General features: G+C 44.0%; 1 protein-coding gene across 5 annotated transcripts in view; it reads left to right on the top strand.

Moving 5' to 3' along the window:
• The window catches only part of GRIN2B (glutamate ionotropic receptor NMDA type subunit 2B), a 241,249-nt gene that overhangs the window by 145,786 nt on the left and 72,301 nt on the right, over positions 1–23,162 (top strand). The window lies entirely within an intron of this gene.

The following is a 23,162-nucleotide window of genomic DNA, read 5'->3' on the forward strand; positions in this document are numbered from 1 at the left end:
GCCTGATATATCTGGCCAGGGTCCCTTGCAATTGGATGGTGCATTAAGCAGGATGTGAACGTGAGATCATATTGAGTTGTTCAAAGATCCAAATTTGCATATTTTGGAATAATTTGCATGTAACCCAAAGCACCATTTTAGAAATGGTGTGAATTTCTGAGTTAGTGGGAAGTTTTGGTTCATTTCATCTCCCACACAAATGTCAGTGGTCCAGGCTCAGAACAAGCATTCCCAAACGGTTTCAATTGAAGCAGAGGGGGTAGTTTAAGGGCTAAGAAAATGTATAAAAAAGTTGTGGGGGTGAGAAGTCAGAGCAAAGGAAGGAGAATTCATCAGAACACTCAATAGATTTGAAGCAGAAGTTGGTCTGGATGTGATCATGTGTATGGCTTAGAAAAATGCCCTTTGTCCCACCATGCACAGAAAGCTTTCTCTCCTTGCCTTGCTTGTTCCCCGCATGGACTTGCAAGTGGCCTGCTTGGTGAAAGCGGGGAAGAAATTAATGGGGAAATGAGAATGAAATGGGGAGCTGTCAGGAGAAGTGTATTCAGGAGAGAGCTGTAGGAACAACTTGTGGATGAGACAGAAGAGCAATCACATTAGTGCTTGGCAGGCACTAGGGTCTCCCAGTAGTTGCAGGAGTTTGGGAAGAAGGTAAAAGGCCCCAGCTTGTGCCTGGTTTCCAGAAGGACCTGTCTACCTCATGGTCTTGGCACTTTGAAGACCAGATGAGGGTGTATGGTCTGTTAGAGCTGGAGGAGGTCTCAGTGGGTCAGGAGTGTGAGGAAACAAATGGCATGGCGTGGCATAGCATGTGTGGACAGCTCTTGGACATAGTTGAAGGCAGGCTGTCTAGATACTGCACAGGGTGTGGACATGCAAAGCTCAGGCTGCAGAGACCTCACGTCAGGCTCGGTCCGTCGCTCAACTTCATTTATGCTTACCAGGAAAAGTCCAGGAGGATTTGTTCCTAGGTGGCACCAAATTTGTTCTCACGGGGGAAAATTCCATTGTCAGAGAAGGAAAATGAGGCGGTAGCAGCATGAATCCTCCTAGGGATTATTAGCTGAGCTGGCTGTGGGAATCTGTTGCTGGAATGCTTTGCAGTCCCTGGGGAGGCACAGCTAAATACAGTCCTGTTTTTATCTTGCCTGTCACATGCTTCACGTCGCACCCTCAGTGAAGGCTCGGTGGCTTCCGTCAGTGGTAAGAAGGGTTGTTCAGCCTCTGAGAGTGTATTTGTGGTCTCTCAGATGAGCCAGACGATTAGTGGAAGGGATCCTGGTGATCATGGCTGTTGGGATTAGACCTGGGACCTGCCTGAACCTTGCTGTCTGTGGGGACTATTTGGTATCCATTAAACCAAAACAACCCTTCATTTCATAGGAACTGGGGGTGAACTGAAATGAGGCTACGATGAACTGTGGTATTAGTGCTAAGAAAAGCATGTAGTGCTTCCTGGACACATATGTTTTATCTTGAAGTGGATGTCTTGCTCAGAGAGATCAGATTATTACAATCAAACTCTGAACTGATTGAATTTTACACTGGCAGGTTCTTCCTGGAAGACACCAAGGTAATCTCCAACATGTTCTGATCACAGACCAAAACCTTTCGTACTTGGAATCTCATGTTCTTTTTCTTAATTTTTTTTCCATTCAGCAGAAATGCAAACATTAAAATATAAATGTGAAGCAGAGATCTTTGTAACAAAGATGATAGTTTTGTTCCATGTTTGCAGAGAGTCAGGCAAAACAGTGTTGGCCCTTAACAACAGCTCCCAGGCAATGCCACAATACAAGCCACAATACAAGAAATTATTAATACATTTTTAGCACATAATTCCAGTACCTTTATAAGTGCATTGCTTTGGAACATCATCCGAATTCTCACACTAATTTTATGTAAATAGCAAGGTGCTTCATCCTGGCAACTTTTAGGCAAACACTCAGGCAGTAGGAGACATGAGATGAAGGGCTGCATGCGAAACACTGATTTGGTCCAGTTGCATTCACTATAGCTCAGTCTTTAACTACACAACTTTATCCATAATCAGATGCTATGCCTGGAAGGAACATCGAGAGGTCATCTAGTCCCTCCCTGTCCCCAAGAGAGGGTTCAGCTAGACTGAAATTATTCCTGACAGATGTTTGTCTCACCTGTTCTGGGAGACCTTCAATGCTAGAAATCCCATGAAAACCTGAGTCAATCTCTTCTATGGCTTCTTTCTCCTTACCCTGCTAAGTTTTTCTAATGTCTAACCTAGATTTCCCTGGCTGCAGTTTAAGCCCATTAATACTTCGTGTCTCCCTAATGGACATAGGGAATTGTTTATTCTCTACCACTTCTTATCTTCCCTATGTGGGTTTGAAGGCTTCTATCATGTTGTCTCCCAGTCATCTCCGGTGTAGGTTAACAAGAATTTGTTCAGTTCCTCTTGGTAGGTCATGTTTTCTAGTCTTCTGATCATTTCTGTTAGCCTCCTCTGGATTTAGTAACACGGTTTGCATCTCTGTACAGCTTGGTGCATTCAATTCTTGAAAGATGGCAAATGGATTTTGAGGGTATGTCTCATGGAGTAGAGATATATAAAAAGATATGTTTTAAAATAGGTGTGAAGTCTTCCATTTTCTGAGCAGCAAAGATCCAGACAGTGACTGAACTGTTTCAGGATTTCAGGTCTGTGAAATCTTTTGCGATTTTGATTTTTTGTCCCAATTTGGGAATAAATATCTTCACAACCTCACCCGTTACTTCAGAACAGGAATTAATTTTCCAGAGAAGCTGCAGCTGCCCCCAGACTCTGATGATGATAAATCTTCTCATGAGTGCTTCAGACAAACTGAAGCCTTGTAGGGCTGACAATCATGAAAGAACAAGAAGAGAAACCACTTTCTACAAGGGGGCAGTAGCTTGAGCTCTCCTGTTTGTCTTAACCATGAGGGATGATTCATCATGATAAGCAAATGTGCTGAATTTCATTCACTTCTCTGTACTCTGCTACTTGGGGGCAGAAGGCTGCATGCCTTTCCTCACTACCTTTTCATCCGCTGGTTAGTAAAGCTCTTTGCTTCACTGGCCAGATAGCCTAGCTGTGTTTTGATGCCTAGATGCCCCTGTTGTATTTATCATAGAGGTGCAGGCATGCATATGGAGGTGGTGAAGGAGGTCTGCTCTTATGCTCCATGAAGGGCCATGCCTCAGTGCAGTGATGAGTGGGAGCCAGATTCTTGCAAAGTGAGCCGGAGGCTCAGTACTACACTAGGTTTTGTATCATTGGGTTGTGATATTTTGTGTGGGAAGAGTTTTCACCCAGTATTTTTCTTCACTATTTGCCTTTCTCTTCTGCTCTCCTATGATCCCACATATGATGAGGACTCAATTCTGGGTTCATGATCCCTTTGTGAGAGCTAGCAAGTGCTGCTATCTCCACCTCTTGCTCACATCCTCCTTCTCTACTGAGTCCTACCCCACTAGCCCCACCCCCAGCAGTCCTGTCCCTTTAGCTCCCAGCTCCTCCCATCTGCTTCCTCACTTTCCCCCAGCAAACCTGGGCATGACACAAATGTTATGAACTCTGAGGCCCTCTTTCAGATTCTTTCTCTACTTTAATTACTAGTGAGTTTTGCATCACTTCTATCACTAGGTTGTGCTCAGCCTCTCCATTTTGCTGATGCTTCTCTGCCTCTTCTCTTAGGCATGTCACTGGGGATTCAGAGCACCTTGCCATGAGGCTCTTGACACCAACATCTTGTGCCACCCCACAGAGCCCTTTGATTTGCGAGCTCCCTCCATCTCTTACCAGGCACGCCCCATTAACTCCTCTTCCTGTCTGGACAAGCAAAGCCCCAGGTGATGGTTTTGGTCGGGGTGCCACTACAAGCCATCTTAGAGGACAGATGGGAAACTTACGTTGAAAGATTCATTCTCCCTGCAGCATGTACTAATCCTCTGCCCCTATCAACCTTCACCCACCTTAGGAGATAAAATGTTTGTCTGCTGCTGGTGCTATAATTATCAGCATTGACTTTTGAACTCTTCAACTCTAGCAGGGTCTGTTCTGCTTCCTCTAGCCATCAGTGTGGCCATGATTACAAATTCTCGGGCAGGCTGCTCTTTGCCTGTACCCTTACAGCATTGCACACATTAGCGCTCCCTGAGAATGGGGCCATTTGCTGTGACATCCTGTCAGCTGCCTCAGTGACTGTGGACTTCCAGGACTTCCTAATGCTGCAACAGGGTGGAAAATAGTGCCACTACTCTCTGCCACATGGGCTTTCCAGAGATGTGTTCCGCCTTGATCACAGTCTGCATAAGATGAGTTTGTGAACTTCTGTGACCCTGTCTCCAGCTTGGGACAGGGCACCATTATGCCCATGCATGCCTGGCAAGCATTCCCCTGGGATGTGGGAGGGAGATACAGGAAGGAAAGAATGATTTAGAAGAGAAAAATTAAAAGTGAAGATTTCCCTTATCTGAAAAAATTATGAAAGAGAGCAAGATAAATCTTTGGACACCTAAATGATTATTGAAAAAAGGACATAGTGGTCAGCTGCTTTTCATGCCCCAGTAGGGAGAAAGAAGAAGTTGTCTTGCTAAATTTTCAAGCAGAAAGATTTCAGTTAGATATGTAGGGAGCTGTCTGATTATTGGCATGGTGAGACATGGTGAGGCTCATTTGCTGGTAGAGGTTCATTTGCTGGAGGACACAGAGAAAAATAACCAACAGTGCAGGATCTCAATCTATCTTGTCCTGCCTCCGAGCTGGTGGATGCAGTAAGTGATCTCTTGTGGTGCTCTGCCAGCCTACATTTCTGTGACTAGATGAGCAAGACGAACCTGAAGAGTGTTTCACAAAAAGCCACTTATTTCATAGGAGAGAAAACCCAGGTTATGGACAAGCTGATCAGCAAAAACTTCAAGCCTGGCCCAGTGAGGACATAATTTCCGCAAGCTTCTACCATGAACCTTTTGTACGAGCAGGCAGTTGGCATGTGAGGGCTGTTGTGGATGGCTGCGAACAAAAGCTCTTACGGAGGAAGTTGTCACCTCCGAAGTCTGCACCTTTGGAGAGCTGATGAGCACCACAGAGATGCTGAAGAGGCTGTAGCATTTGATGATGATGCAGCCTTCAGGCCTGATCTCAAGTCTTTCTGTGCATTAAAAGAAATATTCACTGTCGTCTCTGTGTGCTTCAACGTCCCAGTGGCAGAAAGAACAGGGGAGAGGAAGAAGAGGACTGAAAATACTGATCAGTATTCTTGGCTTTTAGTAACGTTTCATGTGGTACTGACCACCCCATGAAGAATCAATGTGAATCATGTTATCCTATCTGCTATATTGCTTAGCAGAAGGAAGGACTTTGATTTTTTTAATTTCACTATCTTAGAGAATAAAAACCTCCTTAAAGAAGGCTCTTTAAAAATAGGAGAGGAACAAGAATATAGGGTTGTGAGGTGCAAACTGCAGCTGTACAAACCCAAGCCTTTTCTGAAGGACCTCCCCTGCCTTTGGAAAGATGACTAGATTGTTTGAGACAGTTTCTTCCTCGTGTTGTCTGGTGCCCACCTAAGCAAGCCTTTCTGATCACTTACACATGCATGCACATGTATGCTGGCCTCCATGGGGTAGAAGCTACTGCCTTTGGTTAGGTTCTGCTCTGTGTGTGGAGTTCTGGCATCTTGCCTGTGTGTCCAGGGAGGAAATGACTTTTTATTCCACCGACTCTTTTTACAGTGAGACAAGATTGGATTGTTTTTGCCAATCAGTCTTGTTTTGCTAATTTTGCTGTGTACATGGGGATTTATGACTCATTGTCCCTGGGGAGAAATGGCATAGAAGTTTGTTTAAACCTACTCAGAGTAAGTGACTGATTCTGTTCCCATAGAACCAGTTTTTAGAATAATATAGCTTCTCTTAGGGAAGAGGGACTGTTCTGGATTCAAGCACACATGGCTGAAATTAGAACGGGAGTCTGTACGTACATTTTCCCTCTTATTTTTAAAGTGTTCTTTTTGGACATGTCTCTAAGAGACCATAATTTGCTGAATGCCTTACTTCTCATTAGACAGCAGACTTGCATCAAAGAATACATATTTTATGGATATCCCACTCCCAAGTGAATGTCCCTTAGATACCTGATCTAGGTCATATCTGATGGGTCTGTTTATGACCCTGATTCAATCAGACAACCAGATGGCTTTATTTGTGCACCTATGCTGCACCCAGGGCCAGGATTTGGCCTGACTTCTCACAGTTGTCCAGGATCTAACAGTATGTATTTGTGGCTAATTATGGACATGTTAATCTTACACTGACTCCTAAGGAGAAGGGCAGATTCAAGTGCCACACAAAGCCTTCATTATCAGAGGATAAACGGAACAATCTTTATGAAAGAGCCTTCTACATAAATCTTGTGGACATGCATAAGCTAGTCTAGCTCTGACCAAAGAGAACATACTGGGTGTCTCTTCCTAACCACTGTATGTTATGTCCTTATAAGCTGTTCACTCTCTTTGCTTCTTGCTGAAGCAGTTCCTGACTTTGCTTGAATTTTGGAGTGCATTTGTATGATTCATGAGCCTGCAGAAAAATATTCTGGCTCTTCTCCACCAGACCCTACTCCCTTGCCACTGGAGGGAATTCTTACATTGAAACAATGACAGCTTCTTGGAGAGACCTTGTCCTCTTATGCAAATCAGATAGTGGAATATCTGGAGATCTTTATTAAGCCCAGGCTGTAGTTAGAATGCTTCCTACCATTTTCTGAGCTGGTGTGGCTGATGAGGGTGATAGCAGCCATCTGACCTTTACTAGGGTTGCCAAGCTAACTCTTTGGACAGGGGATCCCAGAGGATTGTGCTCAGTGTACTAATGTGATAACAACACCCAGCCACAAGAGAAGACTGCTCTCACCTTCGTTGTATTCTGGATGAGAACTCTTGTCTGGAGCTTTCTCTCAGCTGACTTGCTCATGCCACACAGTGAGAGGTGCCACTGTAACCCTTTGCCACATGTGTATGCAGTCATCTCTTGAACGTCATCATTGCTGTCCCCAGCACCCAGTTATGGACTTGGGACTCTGCTCTGCAGGGAGCTGAGTGAACGCTAACAAAAAAGGTGGCTCCTACCCCAAAGTGGTTACACTTTAATTAGAAGACAAAAGGTAGCAGATGGGTACAGATGGACCAACGGGGGAGTACAAGGGAACAATCAGACAACATTAGTCAGCATGGTAGGCAGCAGGCTTTACACACCAACTGCCTAACTCTTGTGAAGGCTTTGATAGGCAGTGGAGAATTATAACCGGCTTTGTGCAGGCTTATGGGAGCCTCATCGAGAGCGTGAAGGGCAGACAGGGAAAAGCAGTAAAGGTGCTTGGAGAACTGCAGCTCAGAAGGTGCAACAGCTCAAAAATACCCAGTGCTGCTGGAAAATTTCCAGTCTTCTTAACATCTGAGGGGATAATCCTAACTTTACAGAGAACCAAAAAAACCCTGCTAAGGCCACATCTTGGAATGCAGCACAAACTCCCAGTGCAGAGCTGGTGTGCTAGTGCCAGAGCCACACTGCTTCTGGTTGAAACCCCTTCTGCTTACCAGCAGCTTGGAGGTTTCCATGGCATCTCAGATGCTGCTGTGTATCTGTGTTCCTTTAATCATGAGCATTTCATTGATTGTGGGAATGTTTCATCCCAGCATGTTGGGGAGTATAAGAATCCATATTTTAATGCAGGAGATAGCTGATTTGCTATGGGAAGATGAGCTTTCAGGCATGGGTACAGTAATTACATATTCCTATCACAGCACAGTATCAGGGATCCATCCTATCGTCATCCCTGATCAGTCCACAACGTCCTCAAAGAAACCCAAAACCCAAAAAAACCCCAAAACCAGGAAGGTGGTTTGATTTGGTCCCTAATTTCAATCTGAGCACAAGAATGAACTTACTCCCCAAATTCCATGTACGAGTGAACTGACTGAAATGGCTGAGGTCACTTGGCTTGTTCAACCTGGAGAAGAGGAGACTGAGCAGAGATGTCATAGCAATCTACAGCTTCACAGAATCACAGAACATTCTGAGTTGTAAGAGACGCACAAGGATCAAGTCCAACTCTTCCTCACGAGGGGAAGCAGAGAGGCAGACACTGATCTCTTTTCTCTGTGACTAGTGACAGGACACAAGGATATGGCATGAAGCCAGGGGAGGTTTAAGCTAAATATTAGGAAAAGTTTCTTCACCCAGAGGGTGGTTGGGCACTGGAACAGGCTCCCCAGGGCAGTGGTCATAGAATCAAGGCTGCCATAGCTCAAGAAGCGTTTGGACAACACTCAGGCACGTGATGTGATTCTTGGGATGGTCCTGTCCAGGGCCAGAAGTTGGACTTCAGTGGTCCTTGTAGATCCTTTCCAACTGAGAATATTCTAAGATTCTGTAATTCTGTGACTGTTTATGAGCCCAACAGTACTTGCTTCATCTGTACTCCACTCAGGAGTGACATGAAGAGGTTATGTATCCTTCAGTACTGGATAGATACACAGCATAGCCACTTCCACTTCCCCTTGCTTTGTGCCCAGTCACATACTGGAAATCACTTCAGGGAGTCTGTAGCAGCGAGGAACCACACAGGTGCCATTGGAAGAGGAAGTTTATTTCCTATTGCTTTTGGTGGCCAGACTGTGCCGTGAAAAGGCAGATGAAGGAAGCATGGGAATTGAGGCAGCTTTAAGATTTGAAATGCATGAAGAGATGAGGGCACAGAAAGCTTGCAGCCAACCAAACTGAGTCTGGAGAAAGCACTAGCAGAGCTTCAGCTGAAGGAGACTCACAGTGAGTGAATGTGCCCCCAGTGCCTGAGGGTGTGTTTTCATCTGTTCAGTTGCATTTGCTTGAGACTGTCTCATGTCAACGACATCTTTGCTTGGCCTGTGAATCCTTTGCTTTTTCTATTTTTACATTATCTGAATGTTATTAACTGGAGGCTCTGTTTTCCTTCCATGGGGCTTGAGAGAAGGGAAGCGCTGCATATTCATAGGACCCTATGTTTTTCTTTCTTTTGCCTTTTTCTTTCTCTTCCTTCTCCTTCTCTTCTCTATTTGTTTTTGGTAAGATTTTGGCAGTTTGCTTTTCCTTCAGTAAAAGGCTGGCCACATTTGCTTCGGAATGAATTTGAAATAAGGTTTTCTTAATATGAAATGGCTCAGACTTTTTTTTCAGTAAGAAATAGCTTGTTTGTTGTATCTGGCTCGGTTTGTTTTTCTCCTCTGGTGTTGGTTCTGGCTGGTGTTCCCGTGCTTGTTCTCACATGCTCCTTGTTTTGTGTTTGAGCCCTGGTTGTATGTGGTTGACTTGGCTTGATGCTGAACTGCATCTTGACAGTATTTTTTACTAGACCAGGACAGTCTTTTCCCTTGTGGTCTTCTCTGCACTGTTATGTGTTAACTTCTCTGCTGTTTTTCAAAGGTATTTCAGTGTTAAAAGTGTGGTTATCACTGGAGCTACTCTGTGCTTGAGTTACTCTTGCTGCTCGTGAGCTCTGGCATGTTCTCAGTCTCATCGATTTGAGCATACAATATGTTCAGCATCATTTGTTTTCCCTGTGCCTGAACTGTTTTCCCCGAGTCTATAATTTTTTCAGACTGCCTTTGGTAACATCAGATCCTGGCACTGATTCTTTCGTTGCCTTGCAGTGGTGTCTGAGTTTCTGTGACCATCCTTTGGCCTTTCTTCCTTGTGAAAGGACCTGGCATTTACTGACCTGGGCTTAATTCTAAAACGTGCTGGGAGTTGTGCTGTCTTCTGCTGAGTCAGCAGTTTGACAGTCTTTTTTAATTTCCTTCTGCCGGGCTAGCTGCATGCTGCAATGTCTCCCACCATGCCAAGCCTGAAAGGCTGCTTGACAGCCGTTGTCTTGTTCCCGTTTGAGCTTTCAAATCGGTCTGCATTTTGTGTGACAGTTTCTGGTGCTTGTTTCCCTTAGGTTTATTTCCTCAGTTCCCGTACATGATAATGACTTACATTTCCATTGTTCCTTCCTTCGAGAAGGATCCTAAGCGCTTTGTGAAATTAACATAGAGGCAACATTTCACTGTGAGTAACATTCAGCCGCTCAAGTGGTGGAATGGGGTTAGGCTGTTTAATGATGCAAAATAGCGCTGCACAGCCATGTAAGGTAAGGAACAGGAGTCTCAAACAGAAGGAGGCGAAGAATTTTTAATTAGGTTCTGGCCAACTTTGTCCACAAAGTCTGTTTGTGGGGAAAATGACATGGATCATTAAATAAGAGCAGTGATAAGGCCTGTGTCTTTCCCTTTCCAGATGACGATGCCCAAGCCTCAGAAATATGGAACAAATTTCCATATGTGTGGAAGAACAAATGGTGGGAGGAACAAATGAGTCTGTGAAAAAACATAGTTCAGGATCAATGAAAACATTAATTAATTTTGGCCAGATATGGAGGATTTATTTTGAAAGTTTTATTGCTGTAAATGAAAACTGACATCTTGGTGTTTTCATGTAGACTTACAAAAGCCTTTAGATACCATTCACAAAGGTGATGTGGAGGAGAAAATGGCAGCATCTTCCCCCAGAACCCAGAGCCTCGTTAGGCAAACAGTGAGGACAGACTACTAGGCAGTGGGAAAACTATATTCAAATAACTTCTGCCTGACTCAGAATGGAGACTTAAACTGCAGTCTCTGTCACCTCTCATGAGGAAGGTCTAGCCTTTGGGACTAGGATTTTATTTTTTTTTTTAGATTTTTTTAACTGGTACTTCGTTGCTAGTGAGTATTGACGTGTCTCTGCAGATGTGTGTTTCGATCCAAATTTCCATCATTTTTATTGTTCGTGTCTGGTAAAGAACATGATTTTTTTGTGTATGTTGAATGACTGAGTTTGATAAGTGGAAAATTCTAAAAAGCAAACAAACCTGGGTTTAGATTGAAGCAATACCTTTAATTTTCTTTTTTCTTTCTTTTTTTTTTTTTTTTTTTTGGTGTTGTTCATAGATTGCTTTGAAAAAATCTTTTTTTGCACAACTTCATCAGAACACCATTTTGGTCAGTGGTAGAGCCTGCAGTGTGGGGACTTATGTGACTGGAGAAACTGCACAGTGCAGTGTCAATGCTAATAGGTGTTGCACATCTTTTTGTTCTCCCTGTAGATCCATCCTGGTTTATGTAATCATGTGGTTTTTGAGAGGAATTAGTCTTTGCTGGTAAATGAACTTATATTGGGTGCAGCACTGGATAGCAGAGGTGCTGCAAGTTTTCCAGTCTAAACAGTGTCATACAACAGTCTCACCATCCAAGCTGGGAGATGTGGAAAAAGCAGAAAGAGTCCATTCTGCAGTCTGCTGCCGGAGATCAGCTCCAGCACGCTGAGTTTAACTGTTTGCTCTAAGCATCATCTGGGTGTTTTAAAAATTCAGGATTGCTCAGGTCACTTCTTTCAGGCTAGTGCTTTACTTTTGTTCTTTTTTAGAAGTGGGAGCTATTTGCTTTCCTTCTTAGATGTGTGCTCATTTTCACCGAGGCCAGAGTTCTTTGTATTGCTGCATTAAATTATGTTTGCTTTGTAAAGACTGCTGGGCTTATGGCAGCATCTCATTTCTGTAGCTTTTTTCACCTTTGACAGGGGCTACCTGTGGACAGCTGCTTTCCTTGAGCTTGTCCTGTGTCTATAGATCAGCCTGCATTTGTAGTTTCCACCAGCTTCATGCCCTGTTCCTTTTCTTACAGGTGACTTCTGTTTGAGGTCTTGGCTTTTGGAAAGTCTGAGAAACAGGCCCGTAGAGAACTCTCTGTGTCTCTGTTTGAACATTTGTTCTATCCATGCTCTGTCTCCTGTTTGGGTCCAGAATAAGTCCTGAGTGTGTATATATTTTCCCGTTCATTGCTCAGACACCTTGCTCCAGCCTGGGACTAATGGAGACACTGTCTTACAAATAAAGATTAAAAGAGTACAGTCTAGTGGAATTGGCACTAGGAACTTTCTCCATTAAGAAGTCCCCTGTCTCAAATAAACACTCTGAAGAATTCCCAGGGTTTGTTGTGCAGTGTTACTTGAACTTTAGTTAAAACCTGCTTTCTCTGGCTCACCTGTATTTCACTGGACCCTTGTCTGGTTCCAGAGGGTAGATTTTTCCCAAATATATATTTTTGCTAGATAGGGAGTATGATAATTTTCTGCAAGTGTTTGAAGGGAATAATCAGTAAGAAAAGGAAGGACTTCTTTAATACAATCCAAGTGAATGTAATTAAAGAGTAATGGGGAGGCAGGGGGTAGACCAAAAGTGCATTTAAATGTAATATTGGGGAAAGAGTGGGTTCTTTTAGAAGATTCAGAACAGTAGTCTGATGGATGTGCTGGGAGCCTGGTTGCTGTAGCTGTTGACTGTGAGACAGAACAGACCACATGGGAGGGAGATGGAGAGGGACTGACAGCAGAGACATCCACTAAATGTTTCATTGTTCCATGTCTGTCAGTGTGTTGCTCTGGAGGGAGAGCAGCACAACCCTCCCTACCCCCAGGAGAAACCCTCCCTCTCCCAGATTTGCTCTTCCCCCAGCAGCCCTGCCTGCCTTCCTATGGGCAGGAATGTAGAAGAAATTTCCTTTGCTTGATGGGAGCAGGCCCAGTTGGTGCCATGACAGAGAGAGGTGGCTGAGAAGCCCCTGGTGCCCTGAGGAGGCTGGCAGGTCTCTGCACTGCCTGCTTTGTGCCTGCCTGGGTGGAATTTTCCAGGATCATCCCCCTCTGCCACCACCACCACTTTGCAAATTCCAAGAAACGCAACTCATGAAAATGCATTCTTAGCACACAGCTGACATGGTCAACATCTGCTTTCCAAAGAGAGTGCTGTGAGAGATTTCAAATTGCTGCACTGTGGAAAAAAATGACTTGGGGTAATTATAGATACCTAACAATACTATTTAATTTCTTCTGCCATATCTTTCCTACATAGTGTATCTGGTAATGCTTCAGAGAGCTGAATAATTCTGACAGAGGGCAGTGAAAGGGGTAGGTAAGGGAGGAAAAAAGTTCCCCGTGATTTCAGCTGGGATCTGAGATGAAGGAAATGTGAGCAAAAGATTAGGTATTTTCAAGTCCTGTTCCAGAAAGGGGACCTTTGCCTTTTTTGTGCAGTGCCTGCAGGAGTAGGTAGAGGATGTGGATGATGAGGGCAGCTGAGAAAAACAGGACCTCCAAGCAGTCTCACAGGACAGGGGGAGCTTAGCACAAAGCCTCACTGGTAGCTGGGGTGCTGCTTGATGCCACTGTTTCTGAGAAGGATCAGAGCTTGGGATCCCAGGAAAAAGGGAGGCAAAATTTACAAAGTTGGACCTCATTTATGAGGTGACCAGTCACGAGACTGACTCTTCCAGGAGGCAATTCCAAGTGCCTAAAAGTCAGAACCCTGCTCAAAGGCACCTTTGCTTCCTCTGGTACAGAGGGAGCCTGAAAAGATCAACCTCAAACAGGCCCAAGTAGGACAAGTGTGGGTCCTGGCAATGTCTCCTCTCTGCTTCACAAGTGCTGTCACTCTGTTGGCACTGCATTCCAGAGGTCCTGGATAAGCTGTGTGTGTCTACAGTAAGGACTTCTCCTGGCAGCACAGGGCCAGCTGCAGTGATGACCTATCCCCCAAGAAGTGTTCACATTCCCTGAGGGCTGCTGCAGTGGAGAGGGCACCACAGGGACGACTAAAGAAGAGGCTCAAGGGCCAAATGGGTGGACCTGTGGGAAGGTCAGAAGATGGTTTAGGAGAAGCCCTCAGAGACTAAGCGGCACATGTGAAGGGGCACAGTGAGAACCATGGAGAGCAGAAGTGGGGAGCAGTGGGCAAAAATAGAGTTTGGGGATATTAGATGTCGGTTCTGGAATCAAAATGGAGGCACCCAGCAGAGGGGGGCCTTGGGGATTATTGAACCTTTCTGTAGAGCCAGCACAGCAGAAGGATGTTATGGGGGGTTGCTGTTTGCCTTGGCTTGCTATGCATCCAGGGTCAAAGTAGATAAAAAAGGATGCAAGGTGAAGATGAAGCCCATGTCTCAAGCACTTGGGATGTTGTGTGCTACCTTTCTGCCCTTGTGCTGGGTGCTCTGTTCCACCTCAGTTAGTGTCCCTGAGATGAGTACAGATGTGCAGAGTTGAAGTGAAAGGCAGTGAAGGTTTTCTAAAGGGATGATAGAAGGTCAAGCAGAGACTTCAAGCTGCGGACTTCTCAGTTAGTATGGCTTCTACTGGTAAATTGTCCCGTGAAGGCAAACTCGTAAGTATAATTTCATGTAGAGAAATGCAATTTCTCTCTCATGTAGAGAAATTATATCTAAGGGGATATAATGAAGCTCTTCATATTATAGAAGTGTGACTATTATCCTGGAAGAAGCACTGGTTTGTCCGTCCTGCTCACGGGGGCTTTGTCTCAGGGATATGTAACCTGAAGAGCTGTTGATGCTGATTTGTTGCAATACGTAAGTGTAGGCCCTGGGAAAGAGGCCTACATATGCAAACATGTATTTGAGTTACTCTGGCCTAAAGCAACTCCTATTGAATTAACTTGCAGTTAATATTTAATATTTAATAATTAATAGTTAAATATTTAGACAGCATCACAACTTTGCAAGAGGGTTCCTAAAAATTAAAACAAAAAAAGAAGTGTTCTGTTCTTGAAAGGCCTCTCTCACAGACCACCCAGATACCATCCTCTATAGTGACATGCAAAGCTTGTGTCTTTTCCTTGCTGCCTTCTGCCCTCTCCCACTTCTGTTGCTTCTGAAAGTTTTTCTGGTGGAAAGTTAGTATTTCAATTATATATTTTTTTTTTGAAGTGCTTATTTTCATTGAGACACCCTGGCTTTTTTGAGAATTCGGAAAGATTGAAAAGTGACACTCTAGAGTCTTTTATGGCTACAAACAGGCACGTATTTTTTTTGTTTGCTTTTTTTTTTATTTCAAATTTTTGACTACTATTCTGAAATTTTCAGCAACAGAAGCTATGTCAGGGACCTCGTCTCATTTCTATTCAAATGGATATTTTTGTGTGCTTCAGGAAGCCAGAAACATGTACCAGATGATTCTGGTATTAAAAAAAGAACATACTCTTAGCCACTGTACCTCCTTCAGAGGAAATTATCATCTCTCTCTGCTCCAGAAAGTTCTGCAATGATAAATGCAAAGCTGTGCAGATGCTGATGGAATAACCAAACCTTGGTTTCTGAGGAAAAAGCTAGGATGGAAATCAGTTCAAGGTTGAGATCCTGAAAGTGTTCAAGGACAGTTGGATGGGGCTTTGAGAAACCTCGTCTAGTGAAAGGTGTCCCTGCACGTGGCAGGTGGGTTGGGACTGGATGATCTTCAGGGTCTCTTCCAACTCAAGCCATTCTGTGATTCTGTGATCCTGGACAAATCTGAAGCTGCAATCCCTATTGAGGGCTTATGAAGAGTATGGTGAACATGGGCACAGCTGTGTGGCAAGAAGTATACAGAAATTATTGGAAGGAGATATAAGAATGAATGCTAAATATTTAGACAGCATCACAACTTTGCAAGAGGGTTCCTAAAAATTAAAGCAAAAAAAGAAGTGTTCTGTCCTTGAAAGGCCTCTCTCACAGACCACCCAGATACCATCCTCTATAGTGATATGCAAAGCTTGTGTCTTTTCCTTGCTGCCTTCTGCCCTCTCCCACTTCCATTGCTGCAAACCAGACTATTCTGAGTTATGTTGATGCTGTAAAAATGGTACTGCGGTTCCTGACCCAGCCCTTTCTGGGGAACAAGCACAATCTCTGTCCTGTGGTGGGTTGGGACAGCAGTTCTTGGCTGGTTCTTCATGTGAGATGCACATGCTTGGGAAGTCTTTCCATGGTCTCCCAACATTGTCCCTCCAGACAGTGCTGGACAGGCTTGTGGTAGAAAGCTCAGCAAAGTCAGAAAAGGAAGATAGCCAAGAAAAGGGGGAAGAGGTGGGAAGGGTTAAAATAAATGACTCTCATGAGATCCATGTTGAAAGAAAATTGACTGCATCCTTGATTACAAACTTGTGTCTTGGGGAAGAGACTAAGCCAAGGTTATTTCTGCTTGAAATTTTGCAGTTATTGGTCATCTATTTCTGCAGCACTTTGCAGAGCAGTGAACTGAATACTGACTGCCAAATGGCCAGTCAGCTATCTACCTGGAGCACAGCACTGACAGCACTGTAAACTGGAACTGATTTCAAGGATTTTCCGACACCACCATGGCCTCTATAGAAAGAGAAGGAGACAGGTTACGAGCCTTTTGTGAGAAGATCTAAGAGATACTGCAAACACCTATCTTCCAAAGTAGTTGACCTTCCCCTTTATTTGCCTGCCTGTCAGAGGGTTTCCTTGCAGGTGAAGGTAGTTTCTGAGTTGCCTGTATAGAAGTAGATCTGAAAAACCTCTGATTTTCTTCACCTATTTCAGCTTAGGTTTGGGAACAGGGAAGCTGAGAAGGTTGTAATTACCATGATCCAGTTGCTGAGTCAGATGCATGCTTTTCATTAACACCTCCATTCTGTTCACTTCAGCTTCAGGGTAGTTAGAGGTAATTGCTTATCTATACAAGGTTAGTTGGTCTGGGAGATAAGACCTCCGTGTGAGTGTGAGTGGCATCTTTTTTTGGTAGTTTTCAAGGCTCAGACTTGACTGGAAGAGGCCACAAGGGCTCAGAAAAGCACTAGACTGTGTTCCAATTTGCCCATGAAATGAGACTGGATGGCTGATCTCCCAGTACCAGGGTGTCCCATCTATTTTGTGTTGGACATGCAGACAAGAAATAGCACCACAGCTGTTTAAAAATGTCTTTGTTTTGATTTTACTTGTTGTGTTTTGTTCCCTTCTTACTGCAGTCGTTATCTCTCTTGCTACTGGGTGTATAGGAGCCTGTGCCAAAGTCATAGTTAGGTTAGAGATATTTCATTGAATAGTGCTCATACACGGACCCTACAGTACCTATCTTTTCAGGAGTGGATCTACCTTGTTCTGTGTTTCTGGTGCAACTGAAGGTACTGAATCTGTTCTTCAGAGCCCTCTGTGGCTTTGCATCCTCAGTATTTTATAGGTTTGTCTTTCAGCCTGGATTGAAATCAAGTTTGTGCATGTAGCTTACAGGTAGTGTGATCTTCACACAGGGTGCTAGACACTGATACTTTCTTCCGTGCTCTTGGTAAAACCCAGGCAAAAGGTTGCTGACCTTTAAGACAAGTTGCACTGCCTGCCTGCTTGCTGAGGCTGTTTCTCAGTTGTTCTTCTTTATGGGCTATGGAGGTCTCTAATGTCATTTTTCTGACCTTGTGTTAATTGGAAGTGTTTCCATGGATGTTTTTCAATTTTATTGCTGTTGCACTTGGAGAGATTGAAATAATACACAATAGAGAATGGGAAATAAATAAACCTAATGATCTTATGAGGTTTGGCAAATCTTACATCTGTGGTGCCTGGAGCATCCTTGTTGCCTAATAAACTACTTGTCCTTCTTTTTCTGGCTTCTCTTCTGGAGAAAGTTTTCTCATAGGGCCTCTCTCTTGCACACAGTGAGTCTCAGGACTGCTAAGGAATGGGAGGGAGGGCAGGGGACAAGGGCAACACACTTTGACTGGAGGAGATGCAGGATAGTAGGGAACTGTGAAATGTGGAATATACGAAGTGACATATCAGAGTGGAAGTTCACTCCATTATTAATGAAGAATTCAAAAGAAGAGGAATCAATCAAAGTGGCCTTTGCCTGGGTTAGGACGATTCCTTAGCTAATTTCCTTAGCAAGATGACTGATGGGTTGTTGTCAGCCTGCCAGAAGAAGTCCCAGGAAGTGGGACTTGGTGAATAAGGGAGGAGCAGCCCAGCAGCCTGGTGAGCTCCTCAAGCCCTTGCACTGCAACAGTGCATGAGGTGAAGCTTCCTCTTTCTGTTGGTGCATCTGCAGAAAGAGAAACCTTCTGGCTTGTGGATGGACTGACCTAGAGACTGCTTTCATCAGCACTTGTTGAAAGGGGAGACTCATGCTGTGGAGGCAATACTTTTCTTCCTGTTTATGTTATGGTCATTTGGACTATTTGCAGTTGTGTGGCCATGGCTATGAAAGAAGAGTTCAGACCGAAGCTCACAATGATGTCTGTTACCTCTTGCAGTTTGCCACATTCAGAGGAAACTCCTAAAGGGTTTTGCTGCAGTTCACTAAAACTGTCTGTGATGATCTCTTTTCTAAATCCACCTAAAGAAGACACAATTTTATTTGCTTTGATTTCCATCCTCAGTCTTTTGACAATATAGTTTACAAAGGGGCATATTTCTGGTATAAATTGGTTCAATATTTATTGTCACAGAATGAGAATTTCCTCTGTACCGCCATTCCCAACAAATCAGTTTACTTGAGAAAAGGAAAATTTTGACAGCTTGTAGTTCTCTATCTTGAAGCCATGCTGAGTACCAGTGATCTTCTGACCTGGGGCCGTGGGCAAGTGTTCTTTTCTTATTACCTGTTTTACAGCAGCAGTTTTTAACGCAACATTGTAAGGTGCAGTTGCCTCTGCAAGGGTGATGCTTGATTGTTCTAGGTCCTTCTTGTAGTACCCCTGCAGCCTGTGATGGATGGCATGTGGTATAGACTAATTCATTCTTAAATCTGTGCACAAACTCCGTAAGAGAAGCCAAGGGAGGAGAGGTGGAGCTGTCCAATGTGACAATTTTCCCTCCCTCCCCTGAACACAGGAGCCAATTTTCCTGGCTGCTGAGGAAGGTGTATTTTGAGAAATGGCAGCTGAAATTAAGCTGTGGCAAGAGAAAGGGGTAGAGAGGAGTACTTTCTGAAAGGTGTTAAATCCTAAACATCTCCTTCAGTCCAACGCCTCTGCCACTTAACTTCATGGTGAAGACAGATCAAGGGACTTTCACTGGTAATCAGAAATAGTGGGGTTTCTTTCAGCAGCTGCTATGAAACCTCTGCTCTATGCTACAGGCTTTTCTCTCCATGGCTAGAAGCGTAACATCTCCACAGCAGGTTGTGTTTCAATGTGGGCAATAAATGATGTGGGAGACTTCCGAGTGGCTCAAGACATAATGTCCCATTTTCTCAGTAGCAAGGCAGGACTGCTTCTGCTTATGCTTTCTGGAGAGCAAAGTGAATTGCATCTTCAGGCTGTCCTTCCAGGCTCCTCCACAGATGCTGAGAACTGTTAAAAATGCCAGTGGACTTATTTATGTGTCCAGTGATTTGGACTTAATGTATAAGGCTTTGTCCCTTGGATATTTTAAGTGTGTGGTCCCCTGGGGCCCAGGAAAAGAAATAAAACTGTTCTACAGACAAGCATTTTTCTGGCATAATTCTATGTTCAAAGCTGTGTTCTTTCAGAGTTTCCGGTAGGCCAGGACAGTCAGCAGAGGTAAATTTACTTGTGGAATGGCTTAATTAAATGAGCTAGACTCCCCATCAGTGTTATGTCTTCAGGGAAAATAGCCTAAGTTTTTAGTTTTGGGGTGATGTTTTTTTCTATCCTCTTTATTATCTTCTTTTGGCTGCAGTCTGGGACTTCTGTTCAATGGCCAAAGATCTCAGGCAACCAAAATGCCAGGTGTGAAAGTATGATGCAGCAATGTTGTGTTCTGCTTGACACTTATCATCCAGGCTAGCTTCTGGCTTTTGTCTGCTTCTGCACCCAATACACCAAACATAAGCCTGGAAATAAACCTCAACATGGCTGTGAACAGGGAGTGGTTGGTGCTAGGTGGGAATCTTGACCATTTTCCCAGTGTTTCCAGGAGATGATACTTCTGTGAGGTGCTGTAGGGCAGACAAAACTTTGCATGTTACTCTTTGATGGGCGTAGGTGAGTGATGTTTGATGTCTGCAGAAAGTTGTGTATGTGGATAGTTGGGCTTAACAGGGTAGATATGGAAGTGTACTGGTCCTGTGTGTATTTCTGTGCGTGAGTTAAGAGATATTGGTCCTTGCAGTGTGTGTGGAGCACTGCCTTGTTATGTGTGTGTGCAGGGCCTAAAGCCACCATTACTTCTTTCAGTCTTGATTGACCACAAGAGTTTTTACCACTCCTATAAATGCAAGTTTCTTTGTCTTTGCTTCTTTCTAATCATTGCCATTGCAACTTTGGGAATAGTTTCTAAACCTAGGAATGCTCAGTTCTTTCTTCAGCATCAAGCCATGTTCCCTATTGTTGTGCTATGACAGCAAGTTCCATAACCTCATGCTCTAGTTTGTGGAGAAGTATTTCCTAGGTCCCAAAGCATGTATGTGTGATCCTAAATGAAAGATACTAGTAAAAATAAATTTGAACAAACTTGTAACCACTTTTTAAAGACTCCAGATTCGAAACATAAGACTTCGTTTCTTTTCTGGATTGTGAGCAATTTGATTCTGGTGTGGTCTTTTATAATTGTATCTAGTCCTCTGTAGTCTCCTAGTTTAGAAAGCTCTGCCATTTGGGGATCATGGTGATCCAAAATATTCTTATTCTGTGCATGCTTAACCCAACTTCTTCAAAATTTCAAAATTGTAACCAAAATCTTGAACAAAAAGCCTTTAGAATTTGATGTTACTAAGTATTTTTCAAATGATATTACTGTGAAGAAAAAAATACCTCTTTTTAATAAAGACACACTTTTTAGTGCTAGTATAATTCTGTGGTTGGTCAAATTTTAGCTTCATGCTTGTTAAATGGCTTGAGTGACGTTTCACATCCAAGGAAATCTAGTTCACAAATAGAAACGTTCTGAGTGATTGTGAGACAATGTTACTTGAGATCACAGCTGTTCCTTGAGATTTCGTCTCATTTTCTCTTTTTGAAAGCACATCAGCTGTGGATCTCCTGAGAGATATGCACCTAGACATGCAATTTTCTGGAGAGTTGTGCTTCATATCCAAAACAATGGTGAAGATTAAATGCTGGCTATAGCCAACATTCATGGTGTATTGCAGTGGATGCATGGGCTTGTGCTGTTAGGAGACAGTCTTCTATCACATCTCTGTGTGAAAATGTGTTTTGATAGATGGGGTGGGAGTTTAAATGTTGGCAGCTCATTTGGGGTAAGGGCTGTCCGTGCCTTTCCCTAAATGGCCATTGACACAAAGGAGCGTCGCGTGTTTCATAGTCCACTGAGCTGTGCCATAGTCTATGGCTGCTCTTCGTAAAGCTGTGAAGTCCATTGAGGTCTGGGGCAGTACAGTGGTCAGGACGTGGTAACAGTGCTGCTGGGGCAATGATGTGTCCTTGGCTTGACCTGACTCCAGTCCAAGGTCTTCTCTGCAGTCCTGGAGCTGGCCTCAGAGGGTATGGGCAGCACCCTGAGGAAAACAGGAATTGCTCTAGAAGGAAAAGGGTGATACTACATGAGTGATACTATGAGGCATCAAGGAGGCCTTTCCTGCACCATGCATGATTTCCTTTGTCAAGGGGAAGGCTCTTTCCTTTTCTCTCTCTCTCTCCTTACTTCCTTCTCTCCCCCCCACCTCCACCTTTCTCTTTCCTTCTCACTGGCTGGGTTGCTAAGAGCAGCCCAGTTGGGACTGAGGTAGAACTGCAGACTGGCCTCTTGTTCAGTTCTCCTAAATGCCTTTTCAAGCAAGTTCAATAATTGATGAGCTCTTGAGTCCTTGTCTGCACTGAAGAGTGCACATGGTATTTAGTACATGAAAAAGCTATTTTGCCCATCAGAGCTCATTGCTGGAACAGCACTGTTTCCCAGGACACCAGTTAATTGATCTCTCAGCAGTTATGGAGAAACTTCCTTTCTCCAGTTGTCTCAGCTTCTTCACTTCTTCCGTCATAGAACTTGTGCCTGCTGTTGACTTCCACTTGGCATACCAGAGCACAGTTCAGTTGCCTTCTTCCTCCAGTGGGTTATTCCCTGATCACCCCTGTCCAGCCTGTCCTCTGCTGTAACTGAAACAAGTGTAGCAGACCTCAGATCATCTCCTGGGTTTCCACAGCCTGGGTTTTAACACTGAGACATTTCACAACTTGTTGCCTGCCCGGGATTAACTGCTTTTATTGAGGTGAAAGATGCACTGACACAGCTGTGGGTGCAGGAGAAAGCAGCAAGTCAGGGTTGAAATGTCTCAGAAGAGATGGAGAAGGAGGAGGAGGAAAGAGTGAGTGTTGTGGTTTAATGCCAGCAAACAAGTGTGTACCAAGCAGTCCCTTGCCAACCTCTGCCAGTGGGATGGGGAGGAGAATCAGAAAAAGATGACTTGTCTATTGAGAGAAAAAAAGTTTAAAAATTGAAATAAAATAAAAGATAATAATAATAGTAATGAGAAAGAAGATAAAGAAAGAGAGGAATAAAACCCAAGAGAAACAAATGACATACAATACAGTTTCTCAGTGCCTGCTCACCAGTGCCCAACCCCTATCTGAGCAGCAAGTGGTGACTGCCAAACAACTCCCCCCAGTTTATATACCAGGCCTGATGTTCTATGGTATGAAATGTCCCTTTGACTTGTTCAGATCAGCTGTCCTGGCCATGCTCTCCCCAATGTTCTTGTGCACCTGCTCACTGGCAGACTGGAAACTGAAAAGTCCTTGACTTCATGTAAGCCCTACTTAAAAACAACTAAAACATCAGTGTGTTATCAATAGTATTCTCACACTAAATCAAAACCACAGCACTGTATCAGCTAATAGCAAGAAAATTAAGTCTATCCCAGCTGAAACCAGGACAGTGGATGAGAACTGTCATATCAGGGAAAGTGCAAGCCATCAGCTTAACATCAGTCCCTGCTGAGCACACAGGTTGGATAGGCTAAACAGGACAGAGTAGCTGGGGATGCTGCTGAGCAGGACAGAGGCATATTGACAAAACTGAGTGTGGAGTGGGAAGAAGGACTGAAATAGTTGAGGTGCTGCAGGTGGGGTCACAGAGACACTGACTAAACTGCTTATTGCTGTCAGGGGCTGGGATGACAGGACTGTAGGGCTGTAGGATGGGAGGTCTGGTGCATGTCAATACCAGTCTCTACTCTGCTGTCAGCCTGACAAGGGAGACTTGCACAAGGGCATGGGGTGCGTGTTTCCCGAAACAAGGTAACAACCTCCTTTCTCCTGTTGCAGCAACACTTTACATACCCAACCTGCTCCATTTTCAAAGCAAATTTACAGAAAGGGCGTTTGCTGAAGGCACTACATTGAA

The sequence above is a fragment of the Corvus moneduloides genome, chromosome 4 (assembly GCF_009650955.1).
Source record: "Corvus moneduloides isolate bCorMon1 chromosome 4, bCorMon1.pri, whole genome shotgun sequence".
Lineage (NCBI taxonomy): Eukaryota > Metazoa > Chordata > Aves > Passeriformes > Corvidae > Corvus > Corvus moneduloides.